The 22,756-nt window shown below is 37.4% G+C and overlaps 1 protein-coding gene across 1 annotated transcript in view; it reads right to left on the bottom strand.

Annotated features, from left to right (window-relative positions):
* plxna1b (plexin A1b) overlaps positions 1-18,431 on the bottom strand; it is a 144,519-nt gene extending 126,088 nt beyond the window's left edge. Inside the window, exon 1 of the mRNA XM_059497742.1 lies at positions 18,280-18,431. The gene's annotated coding sequence lies outside the window, so the exon portion shown is untranslated. The remainder of the gene's footprint in view (positions 1-18,279) is intronic.
* Positions 18,432-22,756: the final 4,325 nt, after the last annotated feature.

Raw genomic sequence — 22,756 nt, 5'->3', positions numbered from 1 at the left:
CTGAAAGCGTCACGCGCTTCAGTCTATGTAGTAAACAAACCATTCATTCATTCATACAGAGACACGCAACCAACTTTTGAAGCTTAACTTTTACAGATACTGGTCCATATGGAGATTTGATTTGAATAATTTATGCTAACTTTGACGAATTCCGTGACTGTCCATATTAAAATGTAAGTTTCATTTTCATGACTGGATTTTGAGATTCCGTCTGCGTTTTCTGCTTCGCGGAAATCATAGCGCTGTATGCGTCAAGAACCGGGTTGACCAGGTACTCGGTACCACCGGTACTTAAAGAAACCTGGTACCGTCACATTTTAATTTTTTTAGTACCGACTTGGTACCGAAGTACCGGGTCTTTTGACAACACTATTGTCAAGAGGAAAAACAGAAACAAGAGACCAAACAATGCAGATGAGAAACTGATCACCTCCATGCCACGCTGAATTGAGTAAAATTAAAGCAAAGGAGCCCCTACCAAGTATTGAGTACATGTACAGTAAACTAACATACTTTCCAGAAGGCCAACAATTCACTAAAAATGATTTTTTTTTTATTGGTTTTATGAAGTATTCTAATTTGTTGAGATTTGGTGGGTTTTTGTTAAAATCAAAGAGTTAATCTTCAAGATCAGAGTCAAAATCATCACAATTAAAAGATATAATTTATTTAATACACAAGTTTCACAATTTGAGTTGAATTAGTGAAATAAATGATCTTTTCCACAACATTTTAATTTATTGAGATGCACCTGTATGTGTGTGAGAGGAGAATGTAAGTGTGTGAGTGCAAAATTAATTATGGATTGTACGGCCCCACACACACACACACACACACACACACACACACACTCATGCACGAATCCACAACAACTGAGACGCAGGAAAGAATAGAATTAAAATTTTGCCAGGGCAAGTAAAAAAAATTAAAACCACTAGCCAAACCTGGCCAGGTGAAAATGTCCTTAGCGTTGAGCCGTGTCAATACGATCAAAATCAGTATCATAACACTTTTACACAGATCTGTAGAACATGTAGGTTACATGACATTTTAAAATTAAAAACTTAAAATTATGTACTTGAAAAGGAAACAGAATTACTTTGAAAAGCTTCATTGTACAATTGTGAGGAAGAGCTGAGCAAGTCTTGCACATGTATTTCCTGGTCTGAGAGTGACTTCTTACTTAAACAGGAAGTAATGGATACCAAAGAAAAAGCTAGATATACATGTATCATGTGAAAGGAGAATGTAAGTGTGTGAGTGCAGAATGAATTATGGCTTGTACGGCCCCTCATATGTGAGTGTGTGTGTGTGTGTGTGTGTGTGTGTGTGTGTGTGTGTGTGTGTGTTGACACGATTAGTGTGAGCTAATGAATGCATGTTTGAGCGCTCTGGACTCCCTCCTTTCTGTTTAGCATTCTCATTATCAGAAAGGCTACATTTGCATCTTAAACACAAATTAAACTGTTGCAAATTGAATTGCAGATTTGTGCCACTGCACAGAAAGCGAGGGAGAGACCGTGTGTGTGTGTGTGTGTGTGTGTGTGTGTTCTGTAGAAAACAGGTGCTGTCTGCAACTTCAGGGAAAGGTGATAATGTCACACATTAGACACAACTTTAACAGAGGAAAATGTAGCCTGAGAAGTTTAAAGATATTAAATTTTGGTTATTATGAACACACCTGAATTCACTCAGCTGCCGTTCGCTTGAAGAACATCATATGCAAATGAACTGTAATATTAAAGGAACAGTTCACTCAAAAATTAAAAATACTCACCCTTAAGTTCTTCCAGACCTGTATGAGTGTCTCTCTTCTGTTGAACATAAATGAAGATCTTTTGAAGAATGTTTGTCGCTAAACAGTTGATGGTAGCCATTGACTTCCACAGAAGAAAATAATACTATGGAAGTCCAACATTCTTCAAAACGTCTTTTTTGGTGTTTTGTGTTGTGAACGATTCTTTAGAGCACATTTCTGAACATCTGCAGGACGATGCACACACACTGAACTTTAACCCTTGGGTTAGCAATAGCAAACAACACTAATAGTGCAGAGTACAATAGTGGCATCAGAACGAGTGTTTGTATCCCGCAGATCAGATCCGTGGTGTTTCAAGCAAACTTCAACTTGCAGCTCAGAGAGACAAAAGTAACATCTATGATAAACCAACCAGCGGAGAAACCTCCAAACAGGGACTCACCCAGACAGACCAGCTCCACTTCTTCACCGCTGAAACACACACACACACACACCTTGGGAGTCGGAGTGCTTTCTATTTGCATGCATGACATCAGTGTGTAGTTTTAACCTCTCAAACCTCAACATTTACATAAGATACAGGTTACTTGTGTAAACCATAGACTGTATGAAAACAAACATATACTGACTATTTTAGATATAAGGATTTTGCTTCTTTGCTACTTTAAAACTAGCTCTTTTTTAAACCACAGTTCGCTCAATTTAAACTATAGTCAAACTTCTTTAAAAATTAAAATGGTAATTATCTGTAACAAAGTCGCTAGCAATTTCAGACAACAGAATGTTTTATAAGAATATATAAAGTACATAAATTAATTTTTAAAAATTGTAATTTGATACGAGCTGTATTTTTCTGGAACAATAACAATGAAAACTCAAATCAGGGTGTAATTTTTAATCTTGAATGAAATTAATAGTTTTATTCATCAGGGATACAGTATATTGATCAAGTGCCATTAAAGACATTTATTATGGTACAAAAGACTTCCATTTAAAATAAATGCTGTTCTTTTGAACTTTCGGTTCATCAAAGGTTCCAAACAAAATGTTTCCACACAATTATTTGTCAGCACGACGGTTTTCATCATTGATAATAATCAGAAATGTTTCTTGAGCAGTAAATCATCATATTATTCTGATTTCTGAAGATCATGTGACACTGAAGACTGGAGGAATGATGCTGAAAATACAGCTGAGCATCACAGAAATAAATTACACTTTAACAGAGATTCATATAGAAAACAGCTGTTTTAAATTGTAATAATATCTTACAATATTACTGTTTTTACTGTATTTTTGATCAAATAAAAGCAACTTTGGTGAGCAGAAGAGACTTCTTTGAAAACAACTTTTAACAATGCAATATGCTTCAATTTCTAATGTGATAAAACTATAAAAGCAGTTGCCAAAAATCTTTTTTATTTGCAGAGTTAAAAGATTAAATAAATTTTTTCCAAGATGATAACTGGAAGCAACACAATGATTGATACAGAAATACAGAATGTGCAGTATTTAGTAAACTAGTACCATTTCCAAAGCCAGTAACCTCTTCAATAATCGTCTTAATTAGCATTTAAAACACGCTGTATTTGTCCATATCAGACACATCAAATCTGATCTTACAAAGATGACAATCAAATAAATGCTCTAGTGCCAAGAAAACAAACTCACCTCAAATCTGATCAAAAACCCAACACAACATGACATTAAACTCATTTATCCTCCAGAATGTGCAATGTGATTTCAGTGGGAAATAACAGAGACAGACTTGATTTCATCCATCAGATTTTGATTGGATCATGCATGTAATATTTTTGGTTAACAATTCTCCACCCACACCACTTTGATTGCACACGAAGACATTTCTGATTTTGTTTTTTGATTGTTTTTTCCCCTCTCATATCATTCAATAAGACGCATTTATGCTGTAGTCTGTAGAGTCTTATTTTTCCATAAGCACAGACAGACAAAGTGTTTCGACGTGACGCGTGTGCACAGGACGCTCTCGATGTCTCCTGCAATCAAGACGCTGATTTCTCAGCAAACCTCCAGCGGTGAAATCAAGCCAGCTGTGGTGTGATTGGCTGCACCCTGCGATCATAAAAACTCATGCAACTAATACAAAAAAACTGTACTCGCACAATCTGTGGAAACATAGATGAGCAGCAGTATATGTGCACTGCAAAAATGACTAACCCTACCTACTATATCATATTTGATATGCAAAGGCCTCTACATGATCACAACTGTGCTGATAAACCTGCCACATAATCTAGTCCTTCTGTCATGTAACTGATAGTTTAGATTTTATCAAGTAAATGTTATTTTAGTATAACTACAAACGTTCACCTTCAGCGTGTGCTTCACGTGTCTTTCTGCCATCAAATCTTTACTGATTTTTACTGGATTGAAAAATCTTAGTTTTACTTGATTATCCAAAAATTAAAATCTCAAGTTAACCTATAAACTCCCTAGATCCACTGAGATGGTCAAGATAAGTAAAGTTGAAAATAAGATAAGTAAATCCTGAAATGCGAAAGAGAAAGATTGCAACCTTTAAACCTGTAACTCCTTACAATTCAAAAGTTTGGGATCAGTACATAGTTTTAAAGAAATTAATACTTTTATTAAGCAAAGAGGCATGAAATTCAATAAAAGTTGCAGTAAAAACATTTATGATGTTATAAAAAGGTAACCGTTTCAAAGAAATGCCATTCTTCTGATCTTTCCATTCATCAAAGAATCTTGAAAAGTAAAATGCATTACGGTTTACACAAAGTATTGAGCAGCACAAGTGTTTTTAGCACTGATAATAATCAGAAATGTTTCTTGAGCAGTAAATCATCATATTATTCTGATAACAACAGCGGTTTTAAATTGTAATATAAAAAATATATATATATATATATATATATATATATATATATATATATATATATATATATATATATATATATAATAAATAAATGAAGCCTTCATGAGTAGACAAGAGACTTCTTTAAACCTTTTAAAAATCTTACAAACTTTTGAAGGACAGTGTATAAATGCTTCTGTAGTATTTAAAGTAGGTTTTTTTTTGTTAACCATAAAAACAGTAGAAAATATATTTTCTATTATTTCCTACCGTAAATACATCAAATCTTAATTTTTGATTAGTAACACATTGCTAAGAACTTCATTTGGACGATTTTCTCAATATTTAGATTTTTCTTCTGCACCCTCAGATTGCATCTCAGACAAATATTGTCCTCCTAACAAACCATACATCAATGGAAAGCTTATTTATTCAACCTTCAGATGATGTTTAAATCTCAATTGTGAAAAATGTGAAAAATTATGACTGGTTTGGTGCAGGGTCACATATAAGCTTTGGATAAAAGCATGTCCAAGACTTAAATTAAGATATAATGTAAGACATATACACAATAAATTATTATATCTAAATACTAAAGGTGAAGGAGGTGATTTATGTGCCAAACACAACTGCAAAAACATTTTTATATATATATATATATATATTTCCAGTTGGTCAAGAAACAGGTAGCCCCGCCCCAAAATTACGCCATTGGTTGAATCAAAAGTTGACATGTAACCGCTAAACACAAACAGATCAATTGTTTTGAAAATAAAAACGTAGTCACTGTGTTTCTCTCTTCAGTACCGACAACCAAAACGTGCACATCATCTTTAAACACTACAGCCAAACATTATTCTGTCTGACTACTACAACACTGCAGACGAGTCAGTTTAATCACTCAATAATAAGCTGGTCTGACTCTATGTAAACAGCCGGCTGAGTGTTGACCAGAACAGCAGCTCGACTAGTTTCCCAGCTCTCCGAGCGGCTCGTGTTTCTGCGGGTGTGTTTGTGTGTTTGTGGAGCAGCCGCCAAAGACAGACAGATCTGGTCTGATTCTTTGTTTGCGTCTGGCTGGAACGACCCGTTCCTCCACTCACCAAGCCAAGCGGCCCGGGACAAATCTCCTGCACGCCAGCCAAACGCCAGCCAGAAACCTGTCCCATGACAGCCGAAGGGAGCAGGAGGGTGCGAGCAGGCCACGGCCAGAGAAATATGTACCGTTGTAAACTGGGACAATCCCACTTCAGATCATCCAACCAGATGCACCACATTCCCCAGCTGTGAGAACCGCTCAAGGACCAGCGAGAGAAAACAACAGGGTGGAGAAGCTTCCTGCATCTCTCATTCATCCAATCACACACACTTTACAAGTATGAATGAAATTATTACTCGTCAATGACTGGGAATAAAATACAAAACAATACAACTGTGACCAATCAAATTCTTCTGTAATCTTCTACTTCTACAACACCCACTTTATGAGACCAGTATTGGGCAAGTAAGCATAACTTACATTTAAATGCAATAATTTAAATATATTACATACAACAACTGGACAAACACTAAATATGACAATTAAATGATGTATTTAAAATACAATTAAATAAAAAAAAAGAGAAAAAGAAAAAGATTTGCACCTCAACAAACACAAAGACCAACTGTCCAGCAACATCGCACTTCTTACAAAAACCACAATAACCAACACATCTCCATGACCTTCTTTGACCAGATGAACCGCCTCGCACACAGCTCAGTGTGTTAAGCTCAAATTAACACCGTTGTTGTAGTTTGGCCTCGCCGTTCATTTGCATCAGCCGCTCGCGTGGGATACACATTCCCCCTTCTGCACTTCACTTACAGCAGACAATGCACCAACAACTCTACAGACCTCTGACCAACACAAAAGCAGCGAAGACAAAGAGTGAGAGCGAGAGAATGAGAGGCAGAGAGACGGATGAATGTGGGCTGTTGAAGGGGTCAGGGGTCAGGGGCGGCATGTTCGTGTGGGACACACATCACTGAGCAGCGCCATAGAAACACACTACGATGGTAGATGTGTGTGAACCTGTAGATTCTGCTGTGCAGTCTATACCATCATTAAACTACTGGTCAAAAAGGCTTTTTTTTTACCAGTGTTTGTGAAGAAGGCTCTTAATAACAATAATACTGTGAAATACTACTGATACAGTAAAAATGTTTTTTCTGTATTTTGGATCAAATAAACGCAGTCTTGGTGAAAAGCGACTATACCAAAAATATTATGGTTCTATATATATATATATATATATATATATATATATTTTATTATATTATATATTATTTATTATATTATATATATATATATATTACAAATATTCACTTGTAAGTCGCTTTGGATAAAAGCGTCTGCTAAATGAATAAATGTAAATGTAATATATATTCCAGACTTTTAAAGTCTAGTCTTTAAGTGGTTTTCGCAGCGATGCCATAGAATAACTATTTTGTTATTCATTTGCTTAACCTTATCTGTTGGATTGTGTCTATCAAGTTTTAAAAATAAATAAATAAAAAAGGAAGATAATTTAATGAGATACACAGCCTTTTATTTATAAAGCAGGCAATTACTCAATTATCCAAATGCAGGCACTATTCCATGGTTGTTTAATATGTAAAACATTTTGTGGTTGAATTTCCAGCTAATGTAACCATATCTTTATATATACCATAACCATGACCTGAAATTAAAATAATATGGTGTGATAAAAGAGTCAGACTTTGGTCAAAAACACACAAATGCCTGTTTCTTCATCTCACGCTGCTGGAGTGTTAGTAATGTGAAAACTGTCTCCTTAAAAGGTGCAGTGAAGTGTGAAATGACAACATTAACACAGTACAGACTTCACAGATTACACTATCAACGCACACAACAGCCTCTCGGATATCTGATACGCTCATTGAAGGATTAGAAGGAACAGCATGAATGTCATACTGCAAGCTAAAAAAGCTTTTGGCCATCACAGACAAGCACAAAAAAACCTCTCAAGACAGCATTTAAAAGCTTTATAAGTCTGCCATATGCCATAAAGGTAGGCAGAATATTTATGCAGCCTTCTAAAATCCCATATTTCAGGCCAGAATCACATGCATGCTTCACGGAGAAGGCAATCCTTGAAAACACTGTGCTGAGATCAGTCAGATCAGATACAATTAATTTAAAACCAATAATATAGTTAATTTGACCCAGTGCGTGTGCGATGTATTTTTATACCACCTAGAGAACGGCATCATTTGGTAAGCAACATGCTTCTGATGATTTTTGTGCCCACAATTTGTGACAATTTGACGACTGGTTTCCTCTTTGTGTACGTTGCTTTGAATAAGAGCAGCTGCTAAATTCATAAATGTAAATCTAAATGTAAAATGCATATTCTTAGACCCACTGAATAGAGTCTCTCCTGCATGCATTTGCCAAGAGGAATTGTATTTCTATGAAGCACAGGGTTGTTGCCAATATAAAGAGTCTCAAATCAGTCATTTATGATATTTCATCTCAGATGCTTTCTTAGAAGGTAGCTGCCTATGTAGACAGCTCACTAGATTGTAAAACAGAGCTAACCAATAAATAAATGAGACAGTAGCTCACATACAAACACACACACACACACACACACAGCGCTACTAAAACCTACAGACAAAAAGCAAACAGCATTAATGCGCTCATTTGCATGCATTTAATCCTCAGTGCTCTTTTCAGCTCTCACTGTAAACATGCTTGCACGCAGCAATAGTGGAATAGTGTTAACATTTTTGCAAGTTCAGGGTTTAGACACAAAACTTTTCTTGCATGAATAACAGAAGCTCAGACATTCTGCCCAAAATCTCCTATTGTGTTGCTCAGAAGAAAAAAAAGCGAAAACAAAAGCGGAATGACTAAATGACAGACTTTACATTTTGTGGGTGAATTACTGCAGAGCGGTTGGGACTGAATTAATTGCAGAAAAAACAAAAAGGAATTTGAATATAATTCTGTCTTGCAACCCTGTAATAAAACAGCACTAGATATATAACCACTTAGTGCAATCAAACAAGACAAACACAGAGCAGAGAGCACAGACGCATTGGCTCATGAGAAGAAAACTGTTTGAGAAACACCATAACTCACTGAAGGAAATAAATCTCATTAGTTCTCGCTGGAGCATGTTATAATTAAAACTATGTGTTGCAGTGTGCATGTGTCATTTATAATTGAAACAATTGCATTAAAGAGGCTTTTTGAAATTATGAATGCACCGAGTTGAATTAAATTAAACAGAGTTCGTTGCAGTGCAATATGTGGGCTCACATTATTTACAAGCTGAGCTTAAAATGCTGAATTATTTAAGCGGCTGTGCAGTTAAAACTGCAGGAGGAGAACAGCACACAATACTGAGGGAAGACAAATGTGTGTTTGAGCGAATGCATGTGTGTGTGTGTGTGTGTGTGTGCAACACGCAGAGAATGCAATTCTGTGTGAAATCACAAGGGAGAACAGAGCTGCAATTGTGATTCTGAAGGTGCTTGTAGCGCAGCGGATTTCAACTGGTTCTGCTTCAGGATACTGATTATACATCAAAAGCATTTTTAACATTCATGTTGTTTTCTGATGATTTTGACCCAAAGAGGATTGCGTTTCCCCCAAAATGCCAGATAATGTTATTGCATTGGACTAAAACTTACTGACTTCACTCACACAAAAATATAACTTCCCAAAACATTTGTTCACCTCGCCTTGTTGGTGCTTCAGGTCAAACATAATCAACCTACCAACGATTGCATGTAAATCTCTCGTTATGCTATATTATCATTACAAAAAAATATTTTCATCAACTTGTTTTCTTTCTATTAGCACACGTTTTGGATTTCTTTCTGGAACTCACTGATTGTGGGCCTCACTGATCTGAGCTTATGCATCTCAGTTTTTCAGTGCATATTGCTAAAATTATAAAAAAATTATGTTTTTTTTTTTTACTCAAAAACTGAGGTGCATAAGCTCAAAATCAATTAGCTTAAGCTCAGATCAGATCCAAAATGAAAATACAAAACCTGTGCTAATTGAAAGAAAATTAGTTGACACGATTAGTTTAGTTGACACTAGAGGTGTCAAGTAACGAAGTACAAATACTTCATTACCTTACTTAAGTAAAGTATAGATATCCCAAATTTCTACTTGAGTAATTATTTTTTCAGCCGACCTTTTACTTCTACTCCTTACATTTTCACACAATTATCTGTACTTTCTACTCCTTACATTTTATAAATAGGTTTGTTACTGCTATTTCATTTTGGCTTGTAACCTATCCAGATAAATCGCGCCATCCTGATTGAGTGAATTAGATTGTGGTTGGATGAGAAGTATAAACATATACCATTCCGACACCCTATTGGTTTGTACGTGATCCATCGCACCTGCACATGACACAAATCACATCACACTCCAGCAAGGACATAGCCAGTGTTTATCAAAAAATATATTTCTTAAGTTATTTCTCAACTACTGGCTCATTTATCAAATGGGTGCTTTCTCTTCTTCCTCCGCAAATTAAGCTACTGTAGGTACAGAGACGTTTGAATAAATTAGCGTTTGCGATTGACAATGAGCCATACTCAGAATTCGTGCTCTGCATTTAACCCATCCGAAGTGCGCACACACAGAGCAGTGAACACACACACACACACACACACACACTGTGAACACACACCCGGAGCAGTGGGCAGCCATTTATGCTGCGGCGCCCGGGGAGCAGTTGGGGGTTCGATGCCTTGCTCAAGGGCACCTAAGTCGTGGTATTGAAGGTGGAGAGAGAACTGTACATGCACTCCCCCCACCCACAATTCCTGCCGGCCCGGGACTCGAACTCACAACCTTTCGATTGCGAGTCCAACTCTCTAACCATTAGGCCACGACTTCCCCGTCGTGGTTGTGTTAAGTAGGCTATACCAACTTTGTAACATGTTCTTGTCTATTTCCCTCACAGATTCCTGCAGCTAAGCTTGGATGTACATTTACATTCCATTAAAGGTTATTGATGACATGCCTCTGAAGTTTGACTTTTTGCACCATTACAATACTTTATAGGCAACTAGTCATCATATCTCTAGTCCTTTAATGTATTTGCATTGTACTAAAGTGTGTTCATTTTCAATGGGCATATATGCAGCTGAAACAGGTAGCCTACTGAATCCTAAATTTTTCAACATGAACATTTTAATATAACATTATAGTCATTATGGCCTATGGCCTTTAGAAAATGTTTTTTTGAGGAGGTGGGGTAGTGCACAATAGACCCCTGTGGCGCGGCCTTAGCATTTGTTCTTAATTGAATTTTTCTTCCTTACATTACTTTTACTTTTATACTTTTTACTTTTATATTTATAAGTAGTTTTGAAACCAGTACTTTTACACTTTTACTTGAGTAAAAAGCTTGAGTTGATACTTCAACTTCTACAAAAGTCTTTTTAAACAGTAGTATCTATACTTCTACCTGAGTAATGAATGTGAATACTTTTGACACACAAAACCGTTAAACATGAATTAGGCTGAACTGTTTGATGCCATCCACAACTACAACTCATATTTGGGTCATAACACATTAGTAAAGAATTAGTGACCAGTCACCGATTGAAATTCACCTCACAATTCACAACTGCAGTCAACAAAATTGTGCTCCTGAAAAAAAATCAAAGAACTGCACTGTAAAAACAATCAGAGAATACGGAGTAAAAAAGAAAAACTCTTGGAGAGGCCAGTCCTCCTAATTGCTGCTTTAGCCACTGACTGCATTTAAAGGAAAAACAAATCACAGATCGGGGCTGGACCACGTCCATTTACCAGAAACACATCCAAACACTGACACACACACACACACACACACACACACACTGAAGATGAGCAATGCGAGGAGGGCAGAAGAAAACAACCAGAGGAAAGGGGAGAAAAGGCAGAGTGAGTGGGAGTGATGAGAGAAGTCAAGTTGACACAAAGAGAGAGAAACCATGTAGCATCAGCTGTATGGATGCATGACCATTTCCTATCTGAATCACATTCTATATGCATGACCCAAAAATGACTCACAGCAGTAAACTCCAGTACAATACTTTGATGTATAGTTAGTGATTCTGTGTTGTTTGGTCAGAAGTCAAAATCACAGCATGAAGATTCGTTCATTCGCTTTTCATTCTCTGACAGGGTGGACTTATGTCATTTGTGCCGTTCAAACACACTTAACAACATTAAGGACTAGATTAAGCCAACATATGCATGTGCTTCACACAAAGCTGTAAAGTCTAGCCAATGCCATACAACAAAGGTCCTTTTGTGTTTTGAAAATGTTCAGTACTTCAATTCCAGCTTAATATGCAGAGATAGTTTACATTAAACCATTTGATTTGTTTTAATTGAAAAGGCATAAACACTGTGGCGCCATCCTATGTTTGAGACGCCCATTCAGTCTGACTCAACCAGTGGCCTGAGTTTGTGGTGAGAGACTATCGGTTTAGAAGTTTTTTTACGATTCCGTTTAGTGGTGAAGAAGTCACACAAAAACCCCAAATTGCAGCCAGCTAACTGCATGTGCCAGGGATCGCAGATGCTACAGATGTGCACACTATCAACAAGCAAAATAACAGCAATCAGCCAATGAAATTGCAAAAAAAGATCTTGAGAGGAGGGTGAAGCAGTGGGAAGCATGAGCTAAAATCGAACAACAAATTAACAAGCCAAAGTGGCAGCGAGCTGCTTCCCACGTCTCTCCAACCACTGTCTTAACTGTATTTTTTTTTACTTGTTTTGTACAAACCAATTACATATCTTTCCTCCACGTTGTCTGCCAAAATAGTTAAGTACCAGCTCTCGAATAGCATGAGATTGTGCAAGAACTGAATTACAGGAGGATGATCTCAGCACAGACGCACCTACCCTACGATTAGCTGTGTAAACTCTGCAACATTAAGTCGACAACATTACAAACAAAACTGTGAATCTTTAAACGTGCAAAGGGCAAAAAGATTCTGTATTAAACAATGGATGTGTTCACATCTATATGCATTCAAGTATAATCAGGAAAACGGTTTGCTTGTAGGGTGTAACCACAGCAATTGTCAGCCATTCCTGAGAAACAACTCATCCTAAATAACAGATGTCACACAGGGAAAGAAGAGAGAGAGAGAGAGCGAGAGAGAGAGAGAGTGAGAGAGAAAGGGAGGCCCTTTGAAGAAGTTAGAAGTGTAGCAGATGAAAATAAAACTGGAAAAAGCTGGATATTAATAATGTATAGCTGCCAACTCAAAGTGTTCACATGCCATCCAAAGAAAAACCACATCCCACTGAAAGCTAGTTTCCGTTGCTGAGTTTTACTGAAGGTGATAAAATTTTCAAACTAAAGAAACTTTGAAAGGCTTGCTTTTCTTGTTCTGGATTTGATTTTTTTCATGACTACCAAACTTCAGCACTGTGACATTTTCGATTCAAAGCACTTTAAAAAGTACAGCAAATGCACTTCAAAGCAAAGGCCACATATCAACAGAATTCAAAAGGTACGGAGTAATTTACAAAAACAGACCAAATGCTAGACCGCAAAGGTCAAAATGAATGTTTGTTATGACTGCTGTCTCATTGAGAGTCTTGATTGAAGTTTCTGAAGCATTTGTCTGCAATCTGAAGCATGATATCAGTCTGGTATGGTTTGTTGACTAGTAGCTGACCAATATGGGTTGATAACTAGAGTTTGAGGCCGCCAAAGTCTCAAAGAATAAAAGGACATATGTATGGGATGTAGGTCACACAAATACACATTATTGCAATTGGGATGTAAACATTCATGCAGAAAAGGACTCAAAATTGACTAAAATATTTGAAAACCACCATTGTCCATTATCCATCAACAATTCTAGTCGGTAAAGCCAAGTGGATAAAGGTATCAGCCAATGCTGATGATTTAAAAATGGGCAAATATTGAACAATTTATCAGTCTATCACTAGTATGGACACAAATGAACATGTCATTTCATGGCGGTTCAAACTGTGCAGTCACTGCCTGAAGGTTGGACAGATTTAACAATGTCTGTGTGTGAAGAAGACCTCTTGCTGTTTGCTTTTTAACAAACACAGTAACAGCCAGGCCTTTTAAATGCTTTTTAATATCACCACTGGCCTTAGGACAAGTAAGAAAATTAGTGTGTGTGTGTGTGTGTATGTGTGTGTGGGATATAAATGAGAAGAAATGAAAACAAACAGGAGTTACATGAATGTAATGCAATTTCCAAAGAAAAAGTCCTGTATTTCCACTTTTCTGGGTTGGTTTTACAACATTAACAGCTAAATCACAACATGGTAATTAGACGCAGCTAGAAAAACAAACACTAAAATAATAATAATAATGAAAAAAAAAAACTACATGTCAATTTTATAACTAAAATTGACTTTGATTTGCTTGAGAGCCTTCAAATGTCTATGGAGTAACATCCTCTGAACAGAGACAATATTTTCATAACTCACTAACACAACTTATAATAGAGCAAAAGAGATCATAAGAAGCCCTAAAGACTTCTTTCAGTCAAGTTGTAGATCCTGAACCCCCTGCGTTATGGACTGGCAAAGCAGCACACAAGCGTTGACCCAGTACAGAGTGAGAGACAGAGGACGCAGAGAGCGATTATAAATAGAAGTCAAACAGAGGGTGAGCTATGGGCCACAGAATGCCACAATCATGAGCTCTCTTGCTGAAGCCTGGGATGATGACAACACGAGAGCAGCACAAAATACACAAAGAAGTCACTCTCGTAGCTGAACAGTATCACTTACAAACAAGTACCAAAAATACCATGGTACTGCCGTGGGTTTTTGGCAAGATCCTATACCACATCATGAAATCAAATCTATTACCATTTGATAACACCACTGTGCCATAAATTGTAATGCTTATAGCAGCTACTCTGCCAAGAAGATCTTCTCTCTCTCTCCCCCCCCACACACACGTTCATTAATCTTTAATTTGTCCAAATTCATTTCACATCTCCACTCATAAAAATCCATAACAAAAACAATAGCCTAATTCTCTCCCTTTGTGCCCAATTTACTGCAACGCTTGTATCCTTCGCAGCGTAATTATATCCCCCGCACATGCAATTTATTTCCAATCATTTTTTGTCTTGCTGAGATAAATTATTTTGGTAAAGGAGCTAATCTTGATCATTAGTTGCTGTGGGTCCGAGTAAAACCAGTCGCGCCAGTGAGGAGGGGAAGCCCTTGCGCATGCGCACATCTCTACAGCAGCACGCGGGCCAGCTCGCATTCCAAACTCCACACATCACAAATGTTCCCGGCGCGAATCTCTATAAAGGATTTTTCACTGTAAAAACACACTTCACAAGGTCACAAGTCTTTATTCTGAGGAAGGGGCGATTCTAGGATTTTCATTTTAGGGGGGCTCAGCCCCCAATGAGGGTATGATGTAAAAAAAAAAAAAATTTGTTTATGCTCTAATGCTCATTATTAACTAGTTTAATTCATTCATCCAGTAACATGCATATGGCACAGTTTTATAATCACTGAGGTACTGAATGTGAGGTATTTAGGGGGGTTCGGGGGCATGCTCCCCCGAGAAAATTTTGATTTCTCTGATCTACATATGTGCATTTTAAGATGTTTTGAAGGCCAAAAAATTGGATGACAATAGCTTTAAAACCATGTGCGGGCAGCTGTTTTTTTTCTCACCTCATCAGCATCACACTCTTTTTCTCTTGCTCTGTCTTTTCCCTCATAAAGCTGAGCTTTGACTGATATAGGCTTTTTATTTACATTTACATTTACATTTAATCATTTAGCAGACGCTTTTATCCAAAGCGACTTACAAATGAGAACAACAGAAGCAGTCAGGTCAACAAGAGAACAACAACAGTATACAAGTGCCATGACAAGTCTCAGTTAGTCTAGTATAGAACGCATAGGTAGGTTTTTTTTTTTTTTTTTTTTTTAATTAAAAGACAAGAAAAGGAAAAGTGCTTTATAGAAGTGGCAAAAAATTTTTGTCTGTCAGTGAAGAAAGTAAACATAGGGTCAACTGATTTATGATTTATGAATCATTTTCTCAGACAAAGCTACCAGGAAAGCTAGGTAACTAAGTCCATCAACAATGAAATATAAATTATTTTATTTTTTAAGCTTTTTAGCCTTGGTTGGTTATTCACCAAGTCACCCCGTGAAAATCTATTTAATTTCAAATCATTTAACTAACCAGCTAAACATGTATTAATGTAACTGTCTATTGGCAATATGATTAATCTGTTCTATATTTATTTTTATTTATTAAAAATAACAACATGAATTATCAATTTGCCACTTCTATAAATCAAGTACTTAAAAGAAAATCACAAATCCCTTTTACTCTTACTCTAATATATGTATGTACACTCCTCCTGATTCATTATTACTTAATACAAAACTATATTTATTAATACAAAACAAAAAAACTCCAAAATAATAATGATGTTCTCTCTCTGGGCCATCTAGTGCTTTCAGATAATGATGTGTGTCTTTAATCATTTCTGTGCATGGCAGCATAATGTAATGCCAAAATACAAAATAATATGTTTTAAAGTTTAAAAAGTAAATAAATAAATCATGATCGTTGGGTGTTAATCGCTTCATTTTTGTAGGAATAAAAAACAACTATCACACTGTGTGATAGGGCTGAAGGTGAACGCAGCGAAACGTATTGGTATTGGATGAGAAACCGAACCGTCCCGTTTCAAATGAGTTTTTTTAAAGGGGACTGAAGCGCTAAAAAATGTATTAATCAAATATTTTTTTAGGGGGGCTGGGCAGAAGTTTAGGGATGCCCCCCTAAAAAAGGCCTAGTGACGCCCCTGTTCTGAGGTAAAGTTTGCTCGACACTACATCAGGTCCGTATTCTGGCTGTGTGGGGTCTGAGAGACCTCGAACTCTTGCTAATTTTAATATTAAATGCTTACAGACTGGGTTTCAACCATAGGTTTCAACCTGATAACACGTTTAAAAGTGCTTATTAAATATTTGAGCAATCGAAATTATTTGGCACACGTACAACATTAAGAATCCAGGAATCTAATAATGAGGTGATAAAGTCACTCAACCGCAACAACCTTAAGTGGTTTGGTTAACGTTACACAGATATTAATTATTTTCATAATACACGTCCAAAAGAGGAAGATGGCTTTAACTCGCTGACCTACGGGGCCTAGAGTGTTTTATTTTTATTAATATTATTATTATTTCATAGGATATTACTCATGTTAGGGGTGTGTTGGAGTCCCTCGCGCATGAGGAAACATTCCCAATTTCCATCTGAAAGTCCGTCACGCTCTTTACCGTCACGTCATGATAGCAATAGAAAAGACAGGGACCATGAATAGTCGTCTGAGATGTCGAGACCAATCGTTTTACTAGGGTCTATTTCTTAAACCCTTTTAGAGACACCAGTAACCAAAACCCCACCAGTCAATGTTCATTAAAAAGCCTGCGCGAGCTCAGTGGTCATGTCTGTCAACTTCTCGCAAATGGTTTATGTATGGGTTTCAAGCCCCTTACAGGATCACATAAATGCAGATCTAATAAAGAACAAGAAAATGAATAGTGGCTTATGTGGGCGCTTACACACACCCACGGACCGACAGAACCTTCAGATGCGCCATACCATACCAGTTCTGCTGTTAACGCCCTTTTAACACGAGACACCGTTACTAATAATGCATAAATCAATTAGAGCCAATCGATTTCTACCAAAGCAACATGTGGTCCTCTCAGATGAGGGTGCCTCTGGATGGAGAAACAGGAGAGGTAGTTTAAAAATAGCCCTTTTAACAACATATGGCTCCGAGACGATTTTCAAATCGGAGCGTTCATACACAGCGTTCCTGAGTGCTCCGTTTCCCCAAAGCATCGTTAGCCGAAACTGATCGCAGCTGCATTGGTTTCAATGGGTCTACGATGTAGCCTACTTAAGCTTACGATGCTTTTGGGAAACGCATCCCTGGTCTTTATTTACGTGAGAATTGCCCAAAACGCCTATGGGACGTCAGATTCTTATCGTTCTCAGTAACTTTGACCGAACCCTACCAGAACAATCCCTGACCATGCCGCTCGCTGTGGTTCTTCTCTGAACTCTTAACGCTTGACACAAAGCAGTCAAACACGACCCGAGTTTGTTGAACGCTACAACGTGTTTGGAAAGTATACAAACCGGATCACGTAACCGAAACCGATAAGTTTGATACTTTAACGCTGCCATTCAGCCGAGCGTTGAAGGAAATGTAATCGGGAATAAACTCCCAACCTTTCATTCCAGGTTACGCTCTTGTAAAAGGACTGTGTGAAAACACATTTCCAGCAAACCGGACATCCAAGTGTTTACAAAGTCGCAAAATGTGATCAATAGTCAAAATCCGGTCTCAGGCAACAATTGAACGCCGGGTTCTTATAGTTCTGCTCAGAATAATTCGTGGTATTCGGAAAAAGCGTAAAAGCCAAACGCTGGTTTCCACACTTGAACACCACAGCAATGCTTAATTTACACACTACACGAGTCTCGTCTCAACACAAGATCCTGCTTTACAAGACTACTGCCATGAATATTTCTAACCATTTTAACGTAGACAGTATGGCACTTACACGTTCGAATGATCCTTGGATGGCATATCCTAGTCATAGTTAAATTCCCAAACTCGCCAAAATATCGCGAGTGGAACGCGGCTCGGCGTTCAGAAGAAGAGCAGCCTCGATCTGAGCAGCGCGAGGACTGACTGAGCTGGAAACGATCAATTACTTTCGAGGTGCGCGCACGGATGCTGCTCTAGAGCGCCACCTCGAGGCGTCTGTCTTTCTTGGGAAGCTGAAGTTTATTGCCCAAATCAGTTTGCACACTGGAGGAATTTGTTGCAGAGAAATTATCCCAACATTGACAGTGTAGTAAAACATAAAATGCAATATACAATGCAGCAAAATATACAGCTGAAACAAAATATAGCACAACAGTATTACAATTACTGTAAGTGACATTTGTCAAAATGCAATTTAGAACCTTTTTCATTTTCGGTTAAAGATTTTACACAAATCATTATTGGACAGCAATCAAATTGATCCCTCTGTATTAATAGAGCCAAAAAAACAGAAACTCACTCACGCGACGATGGAAACATCTCTGAAATTATTCCTTTAGCAATTATGTGATGGAGTTAACTAAGCAGAGTCTGGCGAGTTTGTGTGAGAATGTGATTACTTAAATGACAACAACAAGTGCAACATATCCACACCAATAAGTTATTTAGTAATATGATTTACCTCAGCATGCATGCACTCACCGACTGGTCATCACCCAATAAAGTGTTGAGCCTCTGTTCTTCTGAATCCTGTTAGAGGCACAGCCACATGGCAAGAATTGGCAATCCTGCTGGGATGAGATTAGACAAGCTATTAAAACACACACACACACACACCAGACCATGTCACATTACAACCATCCACCACATTCCACTACTTAAAGACTGCAGCCATAAGGAGATTAACAACTCTGTTTTCTGCACAGACATCCACACACCACCGGAGGCACAAGCGTCATTTAGTTGCAATGGTCGGCTGGTCCTCACCACTCTATGAAACCGCTCAAGGCAGGGATAAATCGAATACAGAGGAAGCATCTTCAGTTCTTCTAGTATTTGTTACAGTGAATGGTCATCCAGCACTGGAATTGGTTTGAATGTTTTGCTGAGTGGTGGTTGCAGACAGCAAAATCAACATATAAATATCTGTTCATAAAGCAAAATGCAAATTCAAGATGTACATACACTTACATATAGAGCAATTTTGGTTAATTATAATGTGAAAAGATATAATAGCCTGGAATGCAACCGGAAACCCCCCACATTCAAAGCTACAAAACATTCCCACTCGACCAGCCAGTCATTCTGGACTAACTGCTGATCCATGTAGTTATGCACTGATCTACACTCTTAAAAAATAAAGGTTCTTTAATGGCTACTACGGTTTCATGAAGGTCCTTTAGAACTGTTGACATGAACTTTCTGCACCATTTTTTAAACAAAGCGGCACTCTTTTCACCTGTTTCTTGTGTTTTCAACTGTTAAATACTTTGCATATGTCTCTTATGCACTGTGAAGTCATGTATGGAAATGCTGCTAGATGAAGCCTTGTTTTCTGGTTTGAGGATAGTTCTGCTTGCGTTCTTGGTTTCAGATTACATTCACCCTCTTGTCTCGCTGGAATTAGAATTGACTGTTTTGGCTTTGACCTTGGACACTTTAATGTTTACAGTCTTTGCATTATGGCTGGAGTTGAGCTTGTTAAAGAGTCCAAGGCACTCGTTTGACCGTGTAATTGTCTTATACCTTATAAAAGACCTTATAAAGTTTGGCACATCCATACACACAGTTCTTGCCGAATCATTGTTATGTTGGCTGAGACAAAACCTCAGTCACTGAATGTACATCTATGATGGCTTCCTTTGAGACTCTATAATCACATCTAATTCTATCAGCTCAGCTGAGGAGACAACATCCTCCTCTCGTGTTACAGGGCTTCGGATCGGAGCTAGCTGCCCATATTAAGTTCATCATGAGTCTATTTTTGGAGGCATAGTGTGAGATTTTATTTCAAACTCTTGTATTCTTGAGGAACATACAGTATCTGAATTGTATTGTTTAGGGAAAGTGTGTTAGATGTTGCAGTCATATGTAACTATATCTTAAAGGTGAATGATTTTTGCTTTTCCTTTAAGCAGCTGTTTTCTCAGAATGACTTCTGTTGTGTCCCATGCCTCAGTGTTTTCAAGCAGAAGACGGGTTTTCCCAATAAACTTCTGTTTTTCTTGTTGAAGGCCACAGTTCTTGTTCTCTGAATGTCTTTATTCTTGCATTAACCCACAGTTAAATAATTACTAGCATTTGAGAGACATTATGAATTCATCTTAATTGAATGAATCAGTCCTCATTATTGAACATGACTCAATTTTAACTTAATTTTATCCCTCTTTTAGTACGCCAGACCATGACAGCAGAACAGAAGACGACTGGTGCTTTGAAACGAACATTTCTGAGCTTTTCTTCTCAGATGGCGTCTTATTTTCACTGATTAAAAGATCTTTCTCAGATTTCAAGGCCAATTAAAACCAGCTAAAGTCATGCAAAAGGAGAAGACATGCTCAGTGCTATTTAAACCACAGCACACTAAGGTATTTTATTGTAGTCTGGCGCTAATAATAGTACGTGCAATCAAGTCCTGTTCAAACTAATCCATTGACAATTGATGGCAGTGAAAGGTCATATTGAAAACTGAAAGAACGTATACATGTTGTTAAAGCAGATCTGAAAGCAGGAACAGCGGATAACAGCTATGACAATAACCATTCATTAACCATAAGTCTTAGAAAATGCCACCTTCCACAATTGTGATGTCAAATGATGGATAATTGGAAACTGAAGCAGCACCCAGCAAAGCGGAAGTTTGTGGTTTTCATAATGACCACAAATGTGATCTGTGATCTGCACAATGTGGAAATGTAAAAGCTACAATCAAATCCTGTCCATATACAGAAACAAATTTCAGAAATCAAATCGGGAGGTCAACTTAGATTAACATTTGAAAAGAGTCAATATAACATGACACTGATCTCAACTTATCTGAGTGATACATTAACAGCAGTATTTTGGGTAAAAACCATTAATCTTTTCATTTAGGATGCAATTTGACGGTTGATTCTCTGAAGGCATCTGAAGTCGCGGGTCGGACACTGGCGGATGTGTTTTTAGGATCAGATCTCTGAGGAGCTGCACTCAGTGAGTGTGAATGCTAAACAGAAAACAAAGATATACTAATGTTCGTAGTTGCCCTGGGATCAGTTAGATATGATGAATATTGCTTAGCATCCTCAGCTCACATGCTAATAAGCATGCAAAATATTTATGAGTGTTTGTGACCCTGGACATTATTTTTAAATACAAATAAAGGTAAAAAAAATGAAGTTTTTCCTTTTTTATTTATAAAACTAACATAATCGAACCCTAAAATAACACAAGTTGAAGTTTGTAAATGATGCACAAAAATCTTTTTTTTTTTTTTTCGCCCTTTTCCTGCAGTTCTGCAAAATCTGCTGCTCTGTAGTTGTTTGTTTGTTTGTGTGAACTCAGTGTCACTTCAGCACACAAATCCCCATATGTTTAACACCACGAGAACGAGCACACAGCTGGGACTTGAACACTGCCGAGGGAACGTCATGATCACTGGATTTGACAATGTTTGTGACATGTTTCAATGTACCCTGGACTGCTGTGATATTGACTGTTTTTCACTTCCATCTGTTCAGATTTTCTGAGGCCTAAATGTCACATGAAACAAAGACTACGTTTACATGAACATCAGTGATCTAACTGCTTATACCTTATTCTAAATAAGGCAAAATTATGATGAAGGCGTTTACTTTAGTTGCTTTTAGAATATTCTTTATTCAAAATGCTGCGAAATGTCCTCCACGATGGTAATAGTGTGATTAAAGTGTGTACATGTCTATACTGTACTTCGATAATGTGACTAAAATAGGAATACTCTACATTAATCTTTAGCCAGATTAAGTTAGTCAAAAATCTCGGTTTACCTGGTAGATTCTTAATCAGAGTATTGTCTTAGTCGTATAAAATAGGAATACCGTTGTCCATGTAAACATACTGAGTTTTGTTGATCAAATGGTCTTTTCTTGTCTAAGTGGACATTCAAGCATTTCTGAAGGACTAGTTGAGTGAGAAATTCAAAGACTAAATCGTGTGAATGAGTGATTCGATTGACTCACAAGTCGCCACCTTCTGGTGTAACTGTATAACCTGCAGGAAGACAGATGTGGATTGATGTAGACACTGTCCCAGTGCAGAGCCAGATTATCCATAAGGGCACTTGGGCCAGTGCCCAGGGGCACCAACCATTCACAACAACTAGGGGGGCACCACATGACACAAGCTTTAAAAATATTTTTCATAAATTGTTTTATTATTAACTTGAAATTCTTAAAAGACCATACATAACTCTTTATGAACACCAACTTAACAACAATAATAATAATAAATTATAAATAAATAAAGATTAC

This window comes from Carassius carassius, chromosome 17, assembly GCF_963082965.1.
Source record: "Carassius carassius chromosome 17, fCarCar2.1, whole genome shotgun sequence".
Taxonomy (NCBI): Eukaryota; Metazoa; Chordata; class Actinopteri; order Cypriniformes; family Cyprinidae; genus Carassius; species Carassius carassius.
Note: the sequence above shows the minus strand (reverse complement) of the source record. Positions and strands in the feature narration are given on the sequence as shown.